Consider the following 18,466-nt stretch of genomic DNA (forward strand, 5'->3'; position numbering starts at 1 on the left):
AGCAACCAGAGGGACATGAAATCTGGCCTTGAGTCTAGACTTCATGAGTGCTGCACTGCCTGACATTGTCATTTATCCTTTACAAATACTTTCTTACAAAATGTCTTATTTTATCCTGCACCATAATTTCACATATCAACTCAAACTGATTGTTGGTGACTACCTGGAGCACCATGTTCCACAAAAGATTGTCGAACTCAGTGGGAAAGGATTCTTTAATCTTAGTGATACCCAAGCAGGAACTTCATGACCTTAAGTGCCTAGGAAAATAGGGGCATGTATATGAAGTATCTACTCCCCACATACCACAATTATTTCTTAGCTGGCCAGTGATAATAAGGCTTTAGTCATGAAGGGAATCTTAACTCCTAAAATATCACCTGTCCAATGGCCCTAACCCTAAACCATTTTGAATGACAGCTTCAATTATCCTTTAAAGAAATCCCGCAACCTCTATTTTCCTCCAAAACCATTGTTACCAAAGAAAGTTATTCCTTGCAGTGAGCCTGTCTCCTTCAAAACCCTTTTCTTCCTGATGAAAAGAACTTGAAAGGCTGCAGCTTTGTCTCTGAGTCTCTAAATGAAGTACATGTTCAACTCTCTATATAAAACTAGGGGGAAAGACTCACGCAGGCATCAAGGGGTTACACCTTTGTTCGTAGAAAAATCCTTTCCCAGAGCGGGTGAGAAACAGGCACAATGAATTCAGCCCATCTACTTTTTAATGGCTTGCATTATTAAAAACATTACTTATGCCTTTTTGCATGACAAAGAACATGAGTAATAATTTTGATAATAACTTTGTCTTTGATACACAAAGGAACTCAGTGTGAAAGTTTTTAAAATACTATCTGTGGGGCAAAACTGGAGATTAGCAACATGCTGGGAAATGAGCTATTCCATTGAGGGAGAAGACTGCAGTGCTGTTTTTCTTCTTTTAAATTTTAAAATTGGAAACCCAGCAGAAAGCTGGTAGAATGCTTAAACAGTCATGTCCATTAGAATATTTGGTCTATGCAACAACATGTGAAACTGCTGATCAGAAAAAGTGTATGTATATGTATTTACGTATCATTTCTTCAAACCTGTCCCTACTATAGTAGGTTTTCTATCTATCAAATACATCATGAGGACATTCTTTGTTTACACAGCAATGGTTTGTGGTTCAATGCAATTAGTGGACAATTAACATTAAACTTTTATGATTAGCTTTAAGCACACCTTCTCTTGAATTGTTTTAACCAAGTGACAACTGACATTCATTCATTCATTCAATACATATTTATTGAGTATCTACTATGCACCTGATATTGGATGTAAGGGTACAGTGAATAAAACAGAGGGAGATTCCCACCCTAGTGTATTTACATTCCAGTGTGGGGAGGAAGATGCCGAAGAATAGACATAAAGAAGAATATGTTGTATGTTCGAAGATAAGTGCTATGGGAAAAGGTATATCAGACTAGAGTGTACAATTTAAAACAGGGTTGTCAGGGTAGACCCTCCTTAGAAAGGGAACACTTAATTCAAGATGTGAAGGACAGGACAAAATTCACCACACTGTCCAAGTGTTGGTGTCCAAGAAAGAAGGTGTCCAAATCACCACCAGTGCCAAGAACCTAATCAAGATAGGCAAAGTTGTGTGTGGAGATTTAGCAGGGTCGGGAGATCGGGAGTTTTATTTTGGATCTTTTGGGTTCAAGATCTCAGATGAGAGATAACAAGTGACTTGGATATACTAGTCTGGAGCTCAGGAAGGAGATTTGGGCTGGAATATAAATCTGTACACTCTTGCCATATAGATAGCATCTACTGCTGTGAAGCCATGTGAGGTTGCCAAGGAAATGAGTAAATCTGCATATGTTCACTGCAGCACTATTCTCAGTAGTAAAGACATGGAATCAACCTAAATGCTCATCAATGATAGACTAGATAAAGAAAATAGTGGTACATATATGCCATGGAATACTATGCAGCCATAAAAAAGAACGAGATCATGTCCTTTGCAGGAACATGGATGGAGCTGGGGACCATTATCCTTAGCAAACTAATGTGGGAACAAAAAACCAAATACTGTGTGTTCTTTTTTATAAGTGGGAACTAAGTAATGAATACATAGAGGGGAACAACACATACTGTGGTCTTTTGGAGGATGGAGGGTGGAGGGTGGGAGGAGGGAGAGGATCAGGAAAAATAATGGGCACTAGGCTTAATACATCGGTGACAAAATAATCCACAACAAACCCCCATGACACAAGTTTACCTATATAACAAACCTACACATGTATCCCTGAACTTAAAATAAAAGTAAAATTAAAAAAAATAAAAAAGAAAACCAGGATCAAGGGTTGTGCCCTAGAGCTTTCTAACCTTTCCCATATTGGGGAAAAGAGGAAGAACAGCAAAGGAGATGGAGAGGGTAGGAAGAAAAGCAAGAGCATGGGCTTGGAAACTAATTGAAAAAAATGTATTGGGGAGGAAGACGTCATCAGCTGAGTCAATGCTGCTGACTCAGAGTCAAGAAAGATGAAGGCAAAGCATCACGAATCTATGGAGGGCATGAGTCACCAACATCTTTATCCAGGCACGGTATTTGCCTCAGAGACTCACACATCCTTTCACTTTATTGTATGTCTCACTAATCTGAAAATCGTCCACAACCCCATCCCAGGCACGGTCACAACCTGGTAGCTCATGGGACGGGGCTGGTCTCAACACCTGTTTGTTGGTGGTGGTGGTGTTTTTGCTGGGTCATCACAGTATTTTAAAAATGTGAAGTAACACATTACACTTGTGAAATTCCCTGCTTAAAAATTACAGCTTTCCGTGTCCTCTAAGAAGCTTAAAGCTCTCACTGATCTGAACTATATTCCCACTGCACAGCAGCCACTGGCTGCAGCTGAGGGCTGTAGGTTTCCAGCTCACCAGGACCCACAGCAGTTTGTACATGGGTGCAAATGAACTCCCATCCCGCCAGCCTCGCCTGTTTACCTGCCCTGTCTGGCTAGAGAAACATCCCACTTTGCAATCTCTCTTCTAAGAAGCTTTAAAAATAGAATCGGATCTCAAAGGTTCTGAAGGCAGAATGTGAATCTGCATTTGGATCGAAGTACAATTTCTGGGTAGTTTGTTTATGAATCTCAGTCTGAAAACCTTATATCTTATTGTGACAGATTTCCTGTGGACCAGCAGGAGACACTGACTTTAGGAGCTGTTTAAAAGTATTAAATGGCAAAAAGATTTTGTGTTTAAATGAGCATGAGAAATAGCAAGTTCAGTTTTCACTATTTCTTTCTTTTTCCTTTGCTATGGAACATCGCAGAGGTTGTAAATGTTAATTTGTCTTAGGATTCTTAAAGATTCATGTCCTGGCCAGGCATGGTGGCTCATGCCTGTAATCCCAGCACTTTGGGAGGCTGAGGCAGGCAGATCATGAGGTCAGGAGTTGGAGACCATGCTACCCAACATGGTGAAAACCCATCTCTACTAAAATACAAAAAAAAAATTTAGCTGGGCATGGTGGCGGGTGCCTGTAGTCCCAGCTATTTGGGAGGCTGAGGCAGGGAATCGCTTGAACCCAGGAGGCAGAGATCGCCATGAGCTGAGATCGTGCCAATGCACTCCAGCCTGGCAACAGAGCGAGACTCCATCCCCCCCCAAAAAAAGAGTCATGTCCTATACCGTGTTTCCCAAACCTGCCTGGCCATGGAGTATTTGTTTGGATGGATGGAATCTCCAGAGACATGAGAGATGCACAGGACACTCCCGGGGAATGGCTTATTTCCAGAGGTCCACACTTTCAACAGCATTTAATGTACAGTTGCTCAACAAGTTGTAGAACAAATTACAAACTGGCGAGGCTGGACATGTCACCCAGCAAAGATAATAGGATTCCAGACTTCACTCCATCCCTAGATGACAGCTGATACAATGAGTCCTCAGTTCCTGCACAAAACCAGTGTCAGAAGGCAGGCCGTGTGAGCACCTCTCAGCTGCATGAGCGTCCATGTCCTCCCTCCAGCAGCACATCTACCTCCAGCAGCCTGTCGAACTGATATTCTCAACAGCCTTGGAAAGGGCCTGTTTCCAAAGCTCTGGGTTTACTGAACTAGTCACGTGCAGAGCGCACGACCCTCCACTGCCTCCATCAGTCTGCTCCCTGACTTCTCCACCTTTGCTGGTGTATCATCACTTGGTACCAAATCTGATCTTGCATTGAATTGGAAGACTATCTCTGGCAGGAGAAGGCAGTGCCTAGCAGTATGTGTCTGGCATTCTGGCTTTAGTATGTGGCAGTTTTGCTCCATTTGTGGAAGCATGAGTTTAAATCAAACCCACTCTGAGGATGAAATGCCAGAGAAAGGCACTGCCTGGCAGCTGTACCAAGCTGGCCCCCAAATATCTACATCTCTGCCTTTCTTGTCCTTGCCAATTTTCAAAAAAGTTACTAATTACTCATAATTTTCATAATAACTTCATGAAGCAGATATTACAGATTTACAGATGAGAAACCCAAGGCTCAGAAAAGTTTTACTCATCTGATACAGAAAGGAACTCAGTGTGAAAGTTTTTAAAATACTATCTTTGGGACAAAACTGGAGATTAGCAACACGCTGGGAAATGAGCTATTCCATTGAGGGAGAAGACTGCAGTGCTGTTTTTCTAGTAGTGAGTAGCAGGGCTCAGATTTTTAACGCAGGTCTGACCTGATTCTAAACCACCCTTGCTGCTTAACCAGTAATCCTCAAACATGCTGGAAGAGGCTTAGCACAATCCTGCAGGAAACTGATGAACTCACACTTGTCTGTATTCTTTCAGGGGATTCTCAGACACATTCTCCACCTCGACATGGTGGACAGAGAAGAGCATGTACATTTAGCAAAAGATTTTCATGTGATTGTGTCCAAACTGTGGCCTGTGTCTTCTTTGTATTGTATTTGGGTTTTTTTCCTTGTGATTTTAAAAATGTTCGAGTTTTCTTGCATTGAAGATAAATTGCGTCTATCAGTTCTAAATAATTAAAACAAGATATCATTTAAAAATTAAATTCAAAGGTGATACACAGCTTGCTCTTCATAAAATTTGTCCCTCATAAAAATGTCATTATCAACGTAGGCAGGCATAACAACCCCATTCCTGTGGGCCTGTGGGGTCTCATTTGGGGATGATGAAAATGTTTCAGAAATGGATAGAGGTTATAGTCATACAACATTGTGAATATATTAAATGCCACTGCTTGTATACTTTAAAATGGTTAATTTTATGTTATGTGACTTTCACCTAAAAAACAAAAACAAACTACCCCATATTCCTGGACCACAAAATTGAGTTCAAACACACTTTATCCTGAAGACCCAATTCTACTCTTAGTGAAGCCTCTGCAAGCTGCAGCCCTCCTGGGGCACCACCAGGCTTTACCTGAAACTCAGGGACAACAGCAACACGCTAAGCCACTAGATGACCCATTACCATTGGAAATAGGGCTGCAGAGTCAGTTCATTTGGGGCAAGGGAGAAAGTGACAAAGTAAATGCACCATAATTACCAAGTTTTTAGAGCACTCAACAGCCTTACAAAGATCTGAAAGAGAGTCCTCCACAGCCTAGTCCCTTATGGTGAAATAGAAAAAGTTGGCCCAAATGTCTGCTGGCTCAACAGTCCCCACTTGAGCCAGGGTGATCAAACGTGTGTCCACCTGCTGACGTTGGTGTTGAAGAGTACCCAACAGGTGCTGTCGTCACCACATCTTTAAAAAATTTTTTTAATTTTTAATTTTTGTGGGTAAATAATAGGTGTATATATTTATGGAGTCCATGAGATGTTTTGTTACAGCCTTGCAATGTGTAATAATCACATCATGGAAAATGAGGTATTTATCCCTTCAAGCATTTATCCTTTATGTTACAAACATCCAATTACATTCTTTTAGTTACTTTAAAATGTACAATTATTTTGACTATGGTCACCCTGTTGAGTCACCACATCTTTGTTCTTTTCCTCCTCCCCTTTCCTACCTCGGTTTACCAAGTGCTGCTCAGTAGACCAATACTCCTATCCCTCTCCCTGCCCTCCTCCACACTTACTAACACTTGTGTGAAGGCAAGCATGCCATCCCCTCGCATGGAAGCAACACCTCTACCCCTGGGTCTTGCAGAGTGGAGAGCCTGGCCCCGCCTCAGCCCAGTGCCATGCATGGTCACCTGAGCCTTGAAGGTCCTCTGCTTATGCCCAGCATCTCACGAAGTCCTCTCTCTCAAGTGATAAACAGTTCCAATGATTTCCTGCCCTTGCACTCCTCACCCCAGGGCATTGCTTCCATGAGTCTCATCTGAGCCCTGCTCAGCCAGCTAAAAACATTTGTTACACAAACATGTTCTTCTCATCACACGCAACACCGCACTTCCGAGTCACTGTCACAGGCACTTTTATTTGGTGTTCAGGAATGTGGGTGAATTCGCATTGTCATCTGCTACCCCAGGTGACCAAAAGCACACATTTATACCCCGTTCTATCAGAATTCAAAATGCAATTTCAGGCTATGTGATGGTTTTGTGCCATGCAAGGCTAATCAGCCATGCGGAATCAAGGCCACAATGCTGGCCTCGTCAGCGCTCTCCCCAGACTTGTTTATACTCCACAAAGATCAAAAAGCATATAGAGAATGAAGGCGAATACCATGAAATGGCCCTATACTTTAATTTCTTTCCTGAAGGTCAAGGCTTTATAATGAGGCTCACAAAGGAGCAATACAGCAGGCTAGAAACACACATTAAAAGAACCTCTCTGATATCAAAAGGAAAAAAAAATAGGTCATCGACCATTTTAATGGGATCATTTCAATCCACTGGCTCCTGGTTCTAAAACCATTTTGGAAGTAGAAAAGTGACTGGGATCTTTTATGTTCACTAATAATGTCCCAACATCAGTGAGGCTGAATTTAGTCTAAAATGACATACTTCTACAGAAGGAGGGAGAGGCCTGTGAGTGGAATGTGTCTTAGGAAGGGTTATCTCGAAAGAGAGCTTGAGACAAATTTTGCGTGCAGGTGGTTTAGTTGGTAAAAGGACTCCCAGAGCAGGAGTAAGGGACTGGGGTCGTGATACAGAGAAGGGGCAATGCAACACAAAGCCATGCCATCAGGTTGGCCCTCCTTGGGCACTGTAAACTGAGCTGCTCGAGCCCCTAGGACCTTCTGAGGGGCCTTATGAAATGTGTCTTAGAAATGTCCACCTAGGTGGGACTGTAAACTAGTTCAACCATTGTGGAAGACAGTGTGGTGATTCCTCAAAGATCTAGAACTAGAAATACCATTTGACCCAGCCATCCCATTACTGGGTATATACCCAAAGGATTATAAATCATGCTGCTCTAAAGACACATGCACACGTATGTTTATTGCGGCACTATTCACAATAGCAAAGACTTGGAACCAACCCAAATGTCCATCAATGACAGACTGGATTAAGAAAATGTGGCACATATACACCATGGAATACTATGCAGCCATAAAAAAGGATGAGTTCATGTCCTTTGAAGGGACATGAATGAAGCTGGAAACCATCATTCTCAGCAAACTATCGCAAAGACCAAAAACCAAACACCGCATGTTCTCACTCATAGGTGGGAATTGAGCAATGACAACACTTGGACACAGGAAGGGGAACATCACACACTGGGGCCTATCAATGGGTGGAGAAGGGGGGAGGGATAGCATTAGGCGATGTACCTAATGCAAATGACGAGTTAATGGGTGCAGCACACCAACATGGCACATGTATACATATGTAACAATCTGCACGTTGTGCGCATGTACCCTAGAACTAGAACCTAAAGTATTAAAGAAAAAAAAGAAATGTCCACCTAGGAGATTAAAAGAGAAAGCATTTATTCCCTGGCTCCCCACTTTCCCTGCCGAAGGTTTCCCTAAAAAGCACTAATCCTTGAGCCTCCAAGTTGTACCTGCAAACTTGCCAAACAGCTCTGACAGTCACCCTGTGCCATGGCATTGGAAAAAGCACAGAACAAAGGCAGCAGGTGTGTGATGTGCAGTTGAGTAAGATGCTGTCTTGTTGCGCCTGTACTAAGCTACTTGAAGGCCCCATGAACTGGTTGTCACCCTCATAGTATAATAAGTCAAGAGAACTCAAAGCTGTGTCCACTACAGACCTCTGAGGCCCAAAGCCTTGCTTATCAGCACTGGAGGAATTCAGGTACACTTGTTAAAAAGATACCCAAAGTTTTGCACGTGAAGCAAGACTCCCCTAATCCGACCTTCTGAAATAAGATTGCTCAAAATTGAGTGTACTCAATTCTCTGAGCGCCTCTTAACCACATACTTCATTCTGATAAATTAACTGGTACTCCCTTACCACTTCACATGAACAAAAAGGAGATTCTCAGTTTCTAATACCCAGACTGGCTCCTGTCCCAAACATGTTGATATTATGGTTCAGAGAGTGATTTTGAATAGAAACAGCAAATATTCATAGTTCTGCCAATGTGGACATTTTAATTCTTTCCTCTTTCTCAGAGTAGCCTCTGACCAACCCTTCTTTACCATCTTTACCATAATTTTACTCCCCCACCACATAAAGAAATATCTATGATTCAAAAATCAGAAGTTCCTTTCCCATCTTGTTCATTGGCAGAACACAACTAGAGAAGAACATGCAAACCAAAGGTGCCCTTTCCCGGGGTACACTATAAACGCCTGGGCAGCCGAGACCACTTGTTTATGAGGTTTTCATTTTCTTATTCCACTAAAAAAGAGTCTCATGAAGACTTATGAAAAGTACTCATTGAATAAATCTGTGTATTTTTCAGTAAGAGGAGAAAAGGATAATTCTCTAGAGATGTTGCTCAGCATCGTCAACTCTATAGTGGCTGCAGGTGTGTGATGGACTAAACTAAGAAGGTCTCCCTTTCTATTGTGTGGCTTTTCTAGGTTCCTTGAATGGATGGTGACTTTATTTCCTCCTTGCAACCTAAACCTGGTTTGCCCGGCATCTGGTTGTCAGCAGTTGGAAGGTTCCACCTTCAATACACATGCTGCAGCCATTGCAATCATTCTGCTTGCTTTTTCATCTGGGGATTTAAATTGTTCCATGAGATGTACAGACACCCAATTTGGGTTAGGGGTTTGATTTAAATGTGCTGTCAGTTTTGATTTTTCACATTACCTGCTCATGCTAGCAGAGAGGGCTCACTAAACTAGCAATAAGTTTTCAATCCAAAGAGATCAAAATAAACTCGGGGTCATGTGAGCAGCGAGGGGCTTCTTCTGACCAACTTCAGCAAACTGAAGGAATGGAGCTGCCCAGCAAACATGATGAAGGGGATGGAGTTGGGGGAGAGGGGGATGCTTTCCTCTCCAGAATTCAGCCACAGGTTTCTACTCTCATTAACTTCTCACCTTTCAGAGAACAGATTTGTAAATTGCCTGCACGAAGATGCAACAGCTGCTAATGAGGTGTCCTCCTTACTGATTGCCTGACCACAAAGAAAACAAGTAAGAATTCAAAGAGAATCCTTGCAGCTCTCCTTTTAGAAAATGTCTGACACAGCAGTCTGAGGTTCTATCAGAGTCTTGTATATAAGAGGCACTCAATATGTGCAGAGTAAAAAGCAATGACATTCACCCAGCTGTCCGGAGTTCTTCAGCCAGTGCATGGCTTTCCCTTTCTGTGACAGAGGCTTGGTTTCTGGTTTCCTACTCAAAGACACAAAACTGCCCACTGCTCCAGCTCAACAATTGTGGTGAACAAAACAACAGTATCCAGAAATAGCCTCACTGGAAACCATTTTTAACAGTGTCAAACAAGCAGCTTGACAGATTTTCTCTTTCAACTCTCCTATATTCGGGCTAGCCAGATGATAGCAGTCAGGGTGGGCTGGGTTACGATGCAGTGACAATAAAACTCCACATTGCAGTGACTTACAGCCACCCAGGTTTATTTCTCACTCACACTACATGCCCTGTGTTGAGGGCTCTGCTTACCTTAGTGACTTAGGGACCGAGGCTCATGATGGGCCCATCTCCACTGCGCCTCTGTGTTCCCCACAGCTGGGTAAAAAGTAGCACTTCAGTGTTGCTCTGGCTACTAAGTGCTTTTGTCTAGAAAAGACACACACCACTTCCTTTCACATTTTATCATCCAAAGCCAGTCACCGACCACCCTACTGCAAGGTCGCAGGGAATTGTAACGTTCCAGGTACTGGGAAGGGGGTGGTGAAATGGAATACCTGGGCATATCCCCAGTGACTAGCACACAGCCCTGTTCTGGCTTCAGGAAAGGAGACTGACTTGTGGCTTTGTCTCTAACTCTGCCTGGTACTCAAGACCAGACAGATGCACAGCTGAATTCTACAAATGTACAAAGAAGAGCTAATACCATTCCTACTGAAACTATTCCAAAAAATTGAGGAGCAGGGATTCCTCCCTAACTCATTCTATGAGGCCAGCATCATCCCGATACCAAAATATGGCAGAGGTACAACAACAAAAAAGAAAATTTCAGGCCAATATCCTTGATGAGCATCGATACAAAAATCCTCAACAAAATACTGGCAAACTGAATCCAGTAGCACATCAAAAATCTTATTCACCACCATCAAGTAGGCTTCATCCCTGGGCAAGATTGGTACAACATACACAAATCAATAAATGTGATTCATCACATAAACATAACTAAAGACAAAAACCACATCATCTCAATAGATGCAGAAAAGTCTTTCATTAAAATTCAATACAGCTTCACGTTTAAAACTCCAAATAACTAGGTATTGAAGGAATATACCTCAAAATAATAAGAGCCACTTATGAAAAACCCACAGCCAACATCCTACTGAATGGGCAAAGCTGAAAGCATTCGCCTTGAAAACAGGCACAAGACAAGGATGTCCTCTCTCACCACTCCTATTCAACAGAGTACTGGAAGTTCTGGCCAGGACAATCAGGCAAGATAAAGAAATAAAGGACATTCAAATAGGAAGAGAGGAAGTCAAACTATCCCTGTTTGCAGATGACATAATCTTGTATCTAGAAAACCGCATCATCTCAGCCTAAAAGGGTCTTAACTTTATAAACAACTTCAGAAAAATCTCAAGATACAAAATCAATGTTCAAAAATCACTAGTATCCTTATACATCAACAACAGTCAAGTCAAGAGCCAAATCATGAATGAGCTCCCATTCACAGATGTTACAAAAAGAATAAAATGCCTAGGAATATAGCTAACTAGGGAAGTGAAAGATCTCAACAAACAGAACTACAAACCACTGCTCAAAGAAATCAGACATGACACAAACAAATGGAAAAACATTCCATGCTCATGGATAGGAAGAATCAATATCATTAAAATGGTCATACTGCCCAAAGTAATTTATAGATTCAGTGGTATTCCCATTAAACTACCATTGACTTTCTTCACAGAATTAGACAAAACTATTTAAAAATTCATATGGAACCAAAAAAGAGCCTGAATAGCCAAGGAAATCCTAAGCAAAAAGCACAAAACTGGAGGCATCATGCTACCTGACTTCAAGCTATACTACAGGGTTATAGTAACCAAAACAGTACAATACCAGTACGAAAACAGCACATAAACCAAAGGAACAAAGAATCCAAAAACAAGACTGCACACCTACAACTATCTGATCTTCGACAAACCTGAGAAAATCAATGGGGAAAGGACACCCTACTCAATAAATGGTGCTGAGGTAACTGGCTAGCCATATGCAGAATATTGAAACTGGATGCCTTCCTTATACCAAATACAAAAATTAACTCAAGATGGATTAAAGACTTAAATATAAAACCCAAAACTATAAAGACCCTGGAAGAGAACCTAGGTAATACCATTCAGGACATAGGCACAGGCAAAGATTTCATGATGATGACATCAAAAGCAATAGCAACAAAAGCAAAACTTGACAAATGGGATCTAATTAAACTAAAAAACTTCTGCACAGCAAAAGAAACCATCAACAGAGTAAACAGACAACCTACAGAATGGGAGAACATTTTTTCAAACTATGCATCTGACAAACATCTAATATCCAGAGTCTAAAAGAAAAATTTACAAGAGAAAAACAACCCCATAAAAAAGTAGGCAAAGGACACAAACAGACACTTTTCAAAAGAAAACATACAAGTGGCCAACAATCATATGGAAAAAAAAGCTTAACGTAATTGAACATTAGAGAAATATAAATCAAAACCATAATGAAATACCATCTAACACCAGTCAGAATGGCTACTATTAAAAAGTCAAAAAAAATAACAGATGCTGGCAAGGCTGTGGAGAAAAAGGAATGCTTATACACTGTTGGTGGAAGTGCACATTAGTTCAGCCATTGTGGAAGAAAGTGTGGCAATTCCTCAAAGACCTAAAGATAGAACTATCATTTGACCCAGCAATCCCATTACTGGGTACATACCCAAAGAAATGTAGATCATTCTATTATAAAGACACATGCATGGGTATGTTCATTGCAGCACTATTCACAATAGTAAATCATGGACTCAACCTAAATGTCTATCAATGATAGACTGTATTAAAAAAATATGGTACATATGCACCATGGAACACTATGCAGCCATAAAAAATGAGATCATATCATTTGCAGGGACATAGATGGAACTGGAGGCCATCATCCTTAGGAAACTAACAGAGGAACAGAAAACTAAACACTGCATGTTCTCACTTATAGGTGGGAGCTAAGTGATGAGAACACATAGACACATAGAGAGGAACAACGCATGCTGGAGTCTTTTGGAAGGTGGAAGTTTGGAGGAGGGAGATGATTAGGAAAAATAACTAATGGGTACTCAGCTTAACACTGGGGTGTTGAAATAATCTGTACAAAAATCCTCCACGACACACATTTACCTATGTAACAAACCTATACTTGTACCCCTGAACTTAAAATAAAAGTTTAAAAAATGGGACGAACTTTCCATAGAAGAAAGCCCACATGTTATAGTCAAAATACAGTTTAAGGTATAACCCAACAAGTCAGTATTAAATGGTCAGGCAGTTCTTAAACCTCTATATTAATTACCACCCCCTTCAGTGAAAAACGAGGCCTCATGCCCATACATATAGAAAAACAGCACTCTCAATTGGCCTAACCCTAATTGCTTTCATGGTCTCACCCATACAGTAATACTCCCAACACAAAGTTTTACTGATACCTGAAAATCTGACAGCCAAATCTAATGGGGTTTTGGATAAGTGATGTGTCCCTGAGGAGAGTTGGAAGACTGGAAGAGCAGGAAGGCCTCCTTCAGGGACCTCTAAGTAGAGGTGAGAGAGACTCAATGGCCAGATGGCAAAGACCCAGCAAGACTGCCCACCTAACAAGCTACACCTGACCAAGGAGGTCCCAGTGAGAGAATACATCTCCTGTGGCCAAAGTGAAAGGTATAGCCTTTTCCAACTTTCTACAGAAGGGCTGCCAAGACACGAGCATAGAAGCCAGCGCACCCCATACTCTCCCTGCACCTCCAGGGAAAGGAGCCACACATCCTTGGTTGAAGGCAAGGTCAATGAGATTTGACGTTGTCCAGGGAACCTCAGGGTATGTGTTGGTGATATGCCCTCTAAGGATATATACACACACAAACACACATATAATCATGTATTAATATACATATACGTATATTCACAGTGAAACTCAACATAATGGAGTCCTGGGATAGTATGTCTGCATTTTTCCTAAAGCAGAGATTGTCCAACTACAATTCACAGGACAAATCTGGCTGTTTTCATATGGTCCATGAGCTAAGAGTAGATTTTACATTTTTTAATTCTAGAAAAAAATTGTGGAAGTTGGTTTTATCTCTTGTCATACAAAAATCTACAAAATAGCCTCCATTTTGTTTCTTAGCCTGCAAAACCAAAAATTTCTATCTGGCTCTTTACCAGAAAAAAATTGCTGACACCTGTCTTGAAGTATTAGGAAAGGAGACTGCCTCCAGGTTCCCTCCTGGGAACACATTTATTAAGGAGATTCACAAAAGACCCCATGGATATGCTGTTATAGGAGGCCTTCCTCTGTTGGTCATGGAAATTTCATTGAGGTTGACCATGACTGTCAGTAAAGAAGAAACCAGAACGAAGTGACAGAGGACCAGGAGAAAGACAGGGTACATTGGGAAAGTCCAGATTGGAATTCACAACCACAGTATACATTGAGTTATTGTTTTTAACAGCCTTGTGATAAAGCCTCTGAGCCTTGGTTTGCTTGTCTATAAAATGGGGTAATATTACTTGATCATCACAGTTGCCTGTGTTACTGTTTACATCAACCGGAACCATAGAGCAGAACCTCTTGGAACACTGAATAGGGCCGGGCAAATGGAGCTTACTCCAGTTGGTGGTGGCGGACCATCTCCACAGTTAGTAGAGATAGCACCATTGTCTCATCTACGTGGTATACTCAGCAAATATTCAACTAGAAATTTATCCACTCTATTTAAATGTGAGGAAATACAGGTAATTAAGCACGGTTTGACATGGATCTCCAACCACCATTTACCAAGATAGCTTGTCATCTGTGATGTTCACAATTTCAAGGTCAATTTTGTACCGCACCATATAGTAGTAGGGAGGTCATGGACCCTGAGATGAATGGAGAGAAAGAGAGGTAGAGAGAGAACACACAAGCAGAGATCAATTAAGAACCCTATTATACTGTGTTCTCACTCCCTCCACATCCATGCAACCCTCCATCCATGGAGTAAGCGTCTTCTATATTCAATGCCCCCTCAGTGACAGAAAAGATAGATAAGGCTCCTGTGTTCAAGGACCTTACATTCTGCTGATGGGAGGGGACAGTGGGTAAACAAATTGACAAATAAGATAACTATAGATGGTGATATATGCTTTGATGGCAATAAAAATGGTTGAGAGAGTAACTGGGTGAGGTCAACTTTCAGGATATTTGAGAATGACCTGAAAACATGGGCAGGAGTCAGACATGTGATCTGCTGCAGGAAAAGCATTCCAGGCAGAGGGAATGGCCACGTAAAGGCTAGAATGAGGTGAGGGGTGGGGAGAGAAGCCTGAAAAAAAGGCTGGAGACATTGAGGAGGTCAGATTATGTGGAGCTGTGACCCTTACACAAAGTTGGGTTTGATTTGGATTGATCACAAGAGACAAGGTTGCAGTTTCACAATTGAGCATCTGTGGTCCAATTCCTGATCTTGGAGGCTGGTTAAGTCAGCGAAGTCACCAAGGGGAACTGGGGGCCAGAGTTGCCAGGAGTCAGAGGGTCCTGCAAAACTACTGCTGGGGCAAGAGTAGGACTGGTCAAACTGGAGTCATTGAAACTACACCCAAGCAGGATGGGTAAGAGTGGGACCACAGTGGCAGATTGGAGTTGAGAGCTGAGAAGACACAGGAGGTAAGGAAAGATGGCACAAGGTCAGGGGACCAAAACTTTTGCCACTGACCTAAGTTTCTTGGGACTGCCTCTTTTGATGCTGGTTCAATGTACCCTGGTTACGTTGGGCACAAGGAAGCATTATCAGTCTAGAAATATGCTGGGCTCCACGACAGCAAATTGGAGACTAAGTCTTCTATAGTCTCAAGAAGTTCAAAATCTGGTTAAAAACATGGAGTATAAGACACAACTAAAGGACGATACAAATGCTGAGCTGTGTGTGACATGTGTGTTTCTGTACATGCTATTGTTGGTCAAAGGAGGGTGAGCTCCTTTGATATGAAGCATCTGGGGCAGAGGAAAAATGAGCCAGAACTGAAGACGGACTCTTCAATTGACAAATGGGCATTTCAAATGACAAAACTGAAATGGCAAGGAATGAGCAGAGAACAGTGAAGCCAAGAAATAGCGTGACAATTAAGAACATTCCAGATGAAGTCCTCTATTATTTCCTTTTCTGGTAATTAGAGCCAAATAAATTTTATAGTAACATTTTAAGTTAACAATAGACTTAATTCCCTCCACCTACCACCTGGCTCAGATCAATATCACCCTTCTAAAAAGAGGGAGATCAGGAGAGACTCTTCAGAGATAAGAGAGGAAATTGGTAGTTCTGAAAACAGGGCCCTTTCTTCTTTGCAACTACTTTCAAAGGGGAAAGCAGCCTGATCATGAAAAGTATCATTATCATTATTATTGGCTTCAAATATTGGGCTCTGTCATAACAAAAGCTTCATTCTCTGTAATCTTATTGTTGTTTGGTATCATGAAGATATTGAAATTCATTTACACCTCCAGCTCTGGATACAACGTGTGCCAGCTGCTGCTCTCCCTCTGTGGCCAGTTTTATCCTATTATGCTATTTATAGGGCCTTCTCGGTGAAGGTGGCAGAAATAGTGGTGCCAAAGTTTCCTGCTTCCCTCCATCTGATAGCTGGCATGTTGTCTGACAACACAAAGGGAAAGAAGAAAGGTTGCATATCAAAATATTTTGAAGGCATCACTGTCAAACTTACAGACACACAACATGGATAATTACTCAAGTTTCATGGCAATGTCCAAAATGAAATCTTTCTAACCTGCGGACAGTTTATGAGTTTCAAGAAAATATTTGGTTTTTGACTCCAAATGTATAATTTTTCTTATCGCACATTCACATACTTGTGTGCACACACACAGAAAACTCAAAATAATTATTTTGCCAAACACATCAATTCTGAATATGAAGGATTTTTTTTTTTTTTTTTTTTACTTCTGAAGTGTGCAAAGAGTTGATCTAGGTAAATTTCCATCAGGTAAATCATACTCTCAACTAATTTTGATAAATAAAAACCCGAATCAACCAAAAGCAACATGGAAAACTCTGGCTGGCTGAGATGCCACCTAACACAACTAATTCTCAGGAGCGCTAAGACGGAATGAGCACTCAAAGTTTGACTCGACTGAATCAAAATCTGTTCCTAATTAAGTAGGTCCTCTCCATCTTCCAGCCCTTGAATTTTAAGAGTTTCTCCATCTGTAAACATCTTGGAACTTTCCGTTGGGTCTTTGTATTATTAAGGCATCACACTCCACAGTAGTGTCACAATTGGGCTGCCTTGTTGTGAACACTCCTTAAAGTAGAGGTCTTTTGTTAAGATAAATTCTCTCCCTATCTTATTACCTGTAAGAAATTCTGAGGTTGAGGTGATGAGAGGGTACAAGTGTCAGTAACAGAGACTTCATTCATGCCCCTCAGCCTCCTAGTCACCTTGCTTTCCAGAACCTTCTCTCCCACCCCCAGCGGCCTGAGGACTGGATGCCCAGCCAGGAATGGTTCTCACAGAGGTTGTTCCTGACCTTCAACTTGTGTGCCAGGGCTCCAGGGGTTTCACTGCACCAATTAGATCCTCTCTCAGGAAAGCAGCACTGGTAAGCTCCTAGTGCTTACTAATAATGAGAACTCTAGGGTAGAGTTGGGGCACAAAGAAAGGTGGCCTGTGCCCATGTCCTGAGGGCCTAAAGACCTAAGGAAAAGTGGTTCAGAGTGAGAAGAGATTAGACATGCAGAAAGAATCAGAGAAAGCAAGAGAGACAGACGTAGTGCCTTAGTTTGGGTGGCTATAACAAACTACCATAACAGGGTGGCTTAACAACAAATATCTATTTCTCACAGTTCTGGAGGCGGGGAAGTCTGAGATTAGGATGCCAGTATGGACGGGTCCTGTGCTGTGCACAATGAGGGCCCTGTTGTGCACTGCAGATGGCAGACTTCTTATGTCTTCATATGGTAGAAAGAGTTCTCTGGGATCTCTAAGGGCACTAATCCCATTCATAAAGCCTCCACCCACATGACTTAATTATCACCCAAAGGCTCCACTTCCTAATACCTTGGGGTTAGGATTTCAACATATATATTTTGGGGTGACAAATATTCAGTCCATAATAGCTAAGGGTCAAGCCAGTCCCTGGAGCTGCTTTGGTGCTGGACCTCACACAAGTCTGCTTGTGTAATATTTGCTGTATTCCCAGGCAATTTCTGTATCCTTCCAAAAGAAAGATGGCCTTTAAACTCCATTGACTCAAGCAGGTCTCTGTTCCTAGCAACCAAAAGAGCCCTTCAGTGTAAGGTGGCAGACAGACTACTAGAATCCAAACCACTTGGTGCTGGTTAAACAGACTGAATGCTGATTCCCATGCCAGACCTCCTGAATCAGAAGATGGGAAGGATGGAGACCTTCTTAAGGATGGAGACTTAAGAAGCATCACGTACCCCACTAGAATCTGAGAGCTACATTCCTTACAGAAACATCTTCCAAGGCATTTTATTACATACCTACGGAAATTGCTGAAAACACAAAGTACAAAAAGTCAACCAAATCCCTACTCAGTTTTCAGAACATGTCATGTTCACATTATCTTTAAATCATTAAAAAACTTCTGTAATCATTAGGTTAAGTTAATGCACAAGCGGTAAATGCCTATGCTAATCGTCCCTTATTATTGCAATGAGTTCTAATTGTTCTCCTTAAGTAAGGAT

The sequence above is a fragment of the Chlorocebus sabaeus genome, chromosome 22, assembly GCF_047675955.1.
Source record: "Chlorocebus sabaeus isolate Y175 chromosome 22, mChlSab1.0.hap1, whole genome shotgun sequence".
In the NCBI taxonomy this organism is placed as follows: Eukaryota; Metazoa; Chordata; class Mammalia; order Primates; family Cercopithecidae; genus Chlorocebus; species Chlorocebus sabaeus.